The sequence below is a fragment of the Mauremys reevesii genome, linkage group 23 (assembly GCF_016161935.1).
Source record: "Mauremys reevesii isolate NIE-2019 linkage group 23, ASM1616193v1, whole genome shotgun sequence".
NCBI lineage: Eukaryota > Metazoa > Chordata > Testudines > Geoemydidae > Mauremys > Mauremys reevesii.
In genome coordinates, this window is record NC_052645.1 from 1391381 (window position 1) to 1397882 (window position 6502).

The 6502-nt window shown below is 53.4% G+C and overlaps 1 non-coding gene across 1 annotated transcript; it reads left to right on the plus strand.

Annotated features, from left to right (window-relative positions):
• Positions 1–378: 378 nt before the first annotated feature.
• TRNAF-GAA lies at positions 379–451 on the plus strand. Its single transcript has one exon. It is a non-coding gene; the product is annotated as a tRNA-Phe (tRNA).
• Positions 452–6502: the final 6051 nt, after the last annotated feature.

Here is a 6502-nt window from a genome sequence, read left to right on the forward strand (position 1 = left end):
GCTGATGTCTGCACAGACTCTCAGCTGCCAGGCCGGAGGGGGCACTTGGGACCTTACCAGACTGGCTCAGTGAAGACGGGGGGTTGGCAGAGCAATACAGACGCTCTCCAGAGCACGGAGCAGCAGCCGCCCATGCAGCCAGGCAATGAGCATTTCCCACAGCCTGGAGCCGAGGGGGAGGCGGCAGCTGCTGTTCCAGCTCCTCGGGGACACGCCCTGTCAGCCAACAGCCACTTCTTACTCCCCACAGCTAAGGGCGCCGGGTTCCTCCGGTGGGGGTGTGGAGCAGCCGTTTGTTTTCCTGTCCTTTTTGTGTGCAACATCTGACAAAAACATCCCAGACAGAGAAGCAACAGGCGAAAATACTATTCTGGAGGTGCCAAAGTAGCTCAGTTGGAAGAGCATTAGACTGAAGATCTAAAGGGCCCTGGTTCAATCCCAGGCTTTGGCAGGTCCTTTCCTCTCTCTTTGTGCAGGGGTGGCTTGTTTTGTGGGAGCACAGCAGTGCCTGCACCCAAGGTGAGTCCCTGAGCTTGGGCTCTGCAGTAGGAAAACATAGAAGGAGCTTCTGCCCCTAGTTGGCCCACCTGACCTTTAACAAGGCGAGATGGGAGCTGCCTTTCCCAACACAGCAGGAAGAGAGTGAGGCAGGGTGACCCTCAGGAGTGGCACCAGAGGGCTGCTGGGCAGTGACAGGCAGGGAGTGGGGATGGAAGCTCCTCTGTGCAGCTGAGCAAGGGCAGTACCAGGGAAGGGGCATCTGTAAAAGTGACCCAGCAACACCTCTCCTCCTCTGGGCACCTAGAGCAGAGGCAGCTGGTGCTGACAGCTCCAAGGGAAGCTTAAAAGCCACAGAGCAACTGAGGTCAGCGCTAGAGGAGGGCAGGACCATGCCTACGTGTGGCCTTGAGACAGGCACAAAAACACCCAGCCAGGCTGCTCCCTGCCATGCCAAACACCCACTGAAGGTCACCAGCATGTGGGGCGGCTGCTGATGCTCTGTGGCCAACATCAGAAGATGGTAGGAAAGCAGGGCCAGCCCCCATGGTGGGGCCTCTGACCGTTCCCACTCATGGTGCTGACTTTGGAAGTGGAGCCGCCCATTTTCTTTGGCAAGTCAGGAAGGGCAAAGGTGAGACTGGAAGCACGTGGGGCTCATGCCCCAGCCTTTGTGACACCCAACCCCCAACTCCTTCCCGGGGCTCTAGCTGAAGCCGGAGCATTGGCCTGAGCGGCCAAGAAGAGGTTCCAGCCCTGAAGGGAGCAGGACTTTCAGCACAAAGTGAGCACAACCACGAGGGGACTCAAATCCTGAATCATCCGATCCACAGGGAGATGCCTTATCCTTTAGGCCACATGATGAAGGGGTCTAAACACTTCTTTGGAAAAGCCGGACACTGTGTTTCTCAGGTCATCTGCTGAGGGGGCCGAGACTCTCTGGGCACAAGAAGTTAAGTTCCCAGCGACACGTGAGACTTAACTGTATGGGGCCAGGTGCAGGGCTTTGGCAGGGAGGCTCGGGCATGGGGGATTGAGGTGCAGCGGATGGACCGGCTGTCTAGGCACAGAGATTTAGTCTCCCTGAGGAGGAGGAGGGGGAATCCTGCTGACAGGCAGTGGCTGTGCAGAAAAAGAGGAGGGGTTCCTGGGACTTTTTTTGCCTCTTTTTTGCCTGCCTGCTCACTCTTGCCGGCACACAGGGATAATCACTCTTGTGGTGAATGGTGAAGCTGTTTCCTAACAAGCCCAGTTAGCTCAGTTGGTAGAGCATCAGGCTCTTAATCTGAGGGTACAGGGTTCAAGCCCCTGTCTTGACACCCAGCTTTTAAGTTGCCTTGTGTGCCAGGAGCCAAACTTTCTTCACAGCCACACAGGGATTCCCAGAAGCTGTGGCCATTTCCTGGAAAGGTTCCTTTCCTCAGGAAGCAGGAGAGAGGCCACATCCACAGGAGCAGGCCTAGAACACACAGTCTCTGGCTGCCAGGAAGTGCTGTGGGGCCAGGTGCTGAGAAAGCCCAGAGGGGGAGCAGCAGAGATGAGGGGAAGGGAGACAGAGAAGCAATGAGAACAGAGCACAAGTGTACAGGGGGTTCAGGTCTGGCTATTGTGGGGAACTTGCCTGGTTTATACAAGACCCTGGTGGAATTGGCCGGCGGGAGGATCTGAGTCCCCACCCCCTTACCCAGAGGCTGCCTGACCTCGAGGACTGTTAGGATACAGAGATTCAGGCCTGTCTGCAAAGGCCTGTACTTTAAGAATTTAGGTGTATTTTTATCACTTAGCTAGTTATAAAGATATAAAAGAGAGAATAAAAAATCACTGTCTGTCTGTGTAATGGCCTTCTCTTACTGTGACAGTCTGAGGCCTGGTTCTTCGGCTAAGCAGCAAAGGCAGCCATAAGCTGGGAAGTGTCTGGTCACATTCACACATTCCCAACTAGTCACATTGAAATAAGGTGCTATTGGGCTGTTAGGAATACAATCCTGCCCTGATATTCCATCACCTCCAGAGAAAGGGAAACTTAGTTTGGTAGCATCCTGTCTGGCAAGAACTCACTTATCAATAGACACAGCTGGAAAACCCTTATGTCTGTACAGATGTAGTTGTGAAATCCTCCCTTCTGTATTGTTTTGTATGTTTATTTGCATGGTCTCTGTCTGGGTCTGTGATTGTTTCTGTCTGCTGTATAATTAATTTTGTTGGGTGTAACCAGTGAAGGAGGTGGAATATAACCATGTTACAGTATATCAGGACTGGTTAGTCTAGAGAAGGAGTGAGGGTACCAGGCAGTGTGGTGGTCGGGGCCACGTGGTGAGTGTCCGGCTGAAGCGCTGGCCGCCCCCCTTCTCTCTCCCCCCACTCCCTCCCCTTCCCCCCACACTAGACCAGGTGCGCACTCTGCAGCACAGGGAGTCCACTGGCTCCGGCCGCCCTGTGGGTTGTTTTTTTTGTTTTTCCCCTGCTTTGCCGGCCGCACCGATGTTTTTCCCCCCACCCCCCTGCTTTGCTGCTCCAGCCCCACCATTTTGTGTTGTCCCCCGCCCCCCACTTTGCTGCTCCAGCTGTGCCGTGTTCCTCCCCAGCTTTGCTGCTCCAGCCCCACCGTTTTGTGTTGTCCCCGCCACTTTGCCACTCCAGCCTCGTCGTGTCCCCCGTTTTGCCGCTTCAGCCGGGCCTTATCCCCCCCCACCCCCCCACTTTGCGGCTCCACCCGTGCCTTCCCCCCCCCCCGGTTTTGTTGCTCTGGTGGCCCCACCCCATTTTTTTTTGCTTGGGGCGGCAAAAAAGCCAGAGCCGGCCCTGCCCACACCTGACTCCCTGCCATCTTTACAGGGGCCTGACAAGCTTTGCTTGTGTTTGGATTCTGCAAAGCAGAGGAGCAGGTGAGGTTTTCCTTGCAAGCTGTGTGTGAGTCAATCTTTGGCCAGGTCTGCACTACAAAGTTGTTTCATCAGAATGATATTGCTCAGGTGTGTGAAAAACACACAACGCTCCCTCAGTCAGCAGCTTGTGGCTGGTGCACACACTGCAATACCACGTCTGGCGGCAAAACTGCCCTGTTTTGGTGACAAAATAAAACGACTTCGATGAGAGGTCTAGAGCTTTTTGCAGCAAACTTAAAGTGACAGAGTAGACGCTGCTGTTCATTATATCACCATAACTGGCCTCCTCCAGTATCCCACAATGCCCGTCATGAACTCGGCTGCCCTGTATTCCTGCTACAGAGCCATAGGCCCCTCCCCTTTCATAGCTCTGGGAAGTTCTGACAGCTGAGCCTGCTGCTCTGCTCCGGCAGCCAGGAACAAATCACTGCCATGGATGCTGCTCTCTCCCGCCCTGCGAACACAGAGCAGGGTGGCGGGAACTTCCATACATTGTGGACGGGGCACTGGCATCCGAACTGTGACGCCCCCATGACACCCCTTCCCTCGAGGAGGCTCTTACCTTCTAAACAGGGACGGCTGTTTTCTTGTAAAATCACTAAAAGGGAAGGAGAAAACTCGAAAGAGGTTCCTCCTGGCGCTCACGTCCGTGAACCCGAATACTCTCTCAGTCCTCAAAGAGAGACCTGGAGAAGGAGACTTGCTGAAGCAAAGCCACAGGGGCCTCTGAGGTTTCCCTGGCCTCTCGCCCCTGTCCTGCCTGGCTGATGTCAGCATCTCTCTGTGAGGTCACCACCTCCCCACCACCTTTGACCAATAGTCTGAGGTCCTGCAAAAGGCCTTTGTGATGTCACTGCCGCACCCCTCCCTTGCTGTGCCAATGTCCTGCCCCTGGCCAGGCACTTTGGAGGTTTGAGCTACTCCCTGTGGATCACCCCACTCAAGGAGCGTTCGTTCTAGGCTGCAAGCCGGCTAGACAGGAAAACATCAGACGCTGCTCCCAATGCTACACTCAGTTTTTCAGAAATTAGTCGACTTTATGGCCAGAAGAGACCATTAGAGCATCTAATCTGACCCCCTGCATATCACAGGCCTCCTGTATGACACAATAGCTACTTTTGGGGGCAACACATTCCAGAAAGGCAGCTAGTCTTCATTAAATGACATCAAGAGATGGAGAATCCACCACTTTCCTTGGTAGCTTGTTCCTGTGGTGAATCATCCTCGCTGTTGAATATTTGTGCCTTAGTTGTAATATGCATTTGTCTCTTTTCACCTTCCAGCCATTGGGTCTTGTTATGCCTTTCTCTGCGAGATTAAAGAGCCCTTTCGTACCCAATCTTTTCTCTCCATTAAGGCCCTTCAATACTTCAATGAAGTCACTTTTCATTCATGAAGGACCCCCCGCCGCCGAATTGCCGCCGAAGACCCAGAGTGGAAGAATCTCTGGAGGCCCGGACCCCACGAGAGTTTTCCAAAGCTCCCGGAGTTAGTGAAGGACCCCGCTCCAGGAGCCCCAAAAAACTCTTGTGGGGGCCCCTGCAGCGACCAGGGCAAATTGCCCCACTTAAACCACCATCTGGGCGGCCCCGATGGGACCTGGAGCTACTGTTATTTCACGACTCCTGTGAGTCCCTCAGCTGGTTGGTTTGCACTCTGCTCTTGGGACTCTCTCTCCTCCTCCCTCTCTGCTGCTCTCCTCCCCTAGGACATTGAACCCAGCCCTTGCTGCTGCCAACACCAACTGGCAGAAGGGCCTATAAGTCCCCTGCCTGAGGGGAGGCCAATGCATGTGGTCGGCCATAAGCAATATGATATTTTCTGTCTTATTCTCTATCCCTTTCTTAATGATTCCCAAGATTCTCTTTGCTTTTTTGCCCGTCGTTGCACACTGAGTGGATGTTTTCAGAGAACTATCCGCAGTGACTCCAAAATCCCTCACTTGAGTGGCAACAACTATTTTTGGCCTCGTCATTTTATATGTATAGTTGGGATTATGTTTTCCAATGTGCATCACTTTGCATTTATCAACAAATCTGCCATTTTGTTGCCCTTTCACCCAGTTTTGTGAGCTCTTTTTGTAACTCTTCGCAGGCTGCTTTGGACTTAACTTTCCTGAGTAGTTTTGGATCATATGGAAATTTTGCCACCTCGCTGTTTACCCCTTTTTCCAGATCATTTATGAATATGTTGAATAGCTCTTATCCCAGACGCCCTGGGGGGCACCACTATTGACCTCTCTCCATTTTGAAAACTGACCATTTATTCCTACCTTGTAACCAGTTATTCACCCATGAGAGGGCCTTCCCTCTCATCCCATGAGAGTGTAATAGAGCAGAATAGGGCTTCCTTGGGAGGGGGAGTGAAATGAGAATATATCAGGGGGTTGTGCACATTTATTGTCCTGGTGAAAAAGTGTGTCTGATACTCAGCCTTTGCTGCTCCTGCCAGCTGTGACTGCTGAGGACATTTTCCTTCTCTGCTCCAGGGTCTCTCTTCTGCCAGATTCTCAGCAAGTCAGGCCCCCTGCAGACTATGGCAGAGCAGTTTGGTAATAGGCTGCAGTACTCACCACATAAGAATGTAACTGCTGTAGCACCTTGACTGTCCATGGGCCAAATCCTGCAGCCCTGGCAGCCCTGGATAACCTCCCACTGATGGCAATGGGAATTGAGCCTTTGGAACTAGCTGCTGGTACCTGAGGTCTCAGCTATGGATTAAACTGGTGGCAAACACAGCTTCAGCCAAAGCAGTGAAGGATGTAAGTGAAAGAGCAAAGCTGGCCCTGGGGAGCTGCTGCAGTCCCGTCACCACAGCTGGAAGGGCAAGGGCAGACGTGCCTGCGGGGGGCCCGCTAGTCCCGCGGCTCCGGTGGAGCATCCACAGGCACGCCTGCGGGAGGTCCACCGGAGCTGCCTGCCGCCCTCCCGGCGACATGCGCTGGGGTCTGGAGCTGGCCCTGTGGAAGGGAGAAGAGGAAAAACTCCCTAAAGTGCTGTGAGCAGCCCGGAGAAAAGGAAGTTTGTCAGTGAGATCAGTAGCAATAACTGTGAAATGACGGAGTGCTTTGTCCTCTGTGCTGACATGGTTGAATTGTGTTACCTTACTGTGAGATAAAG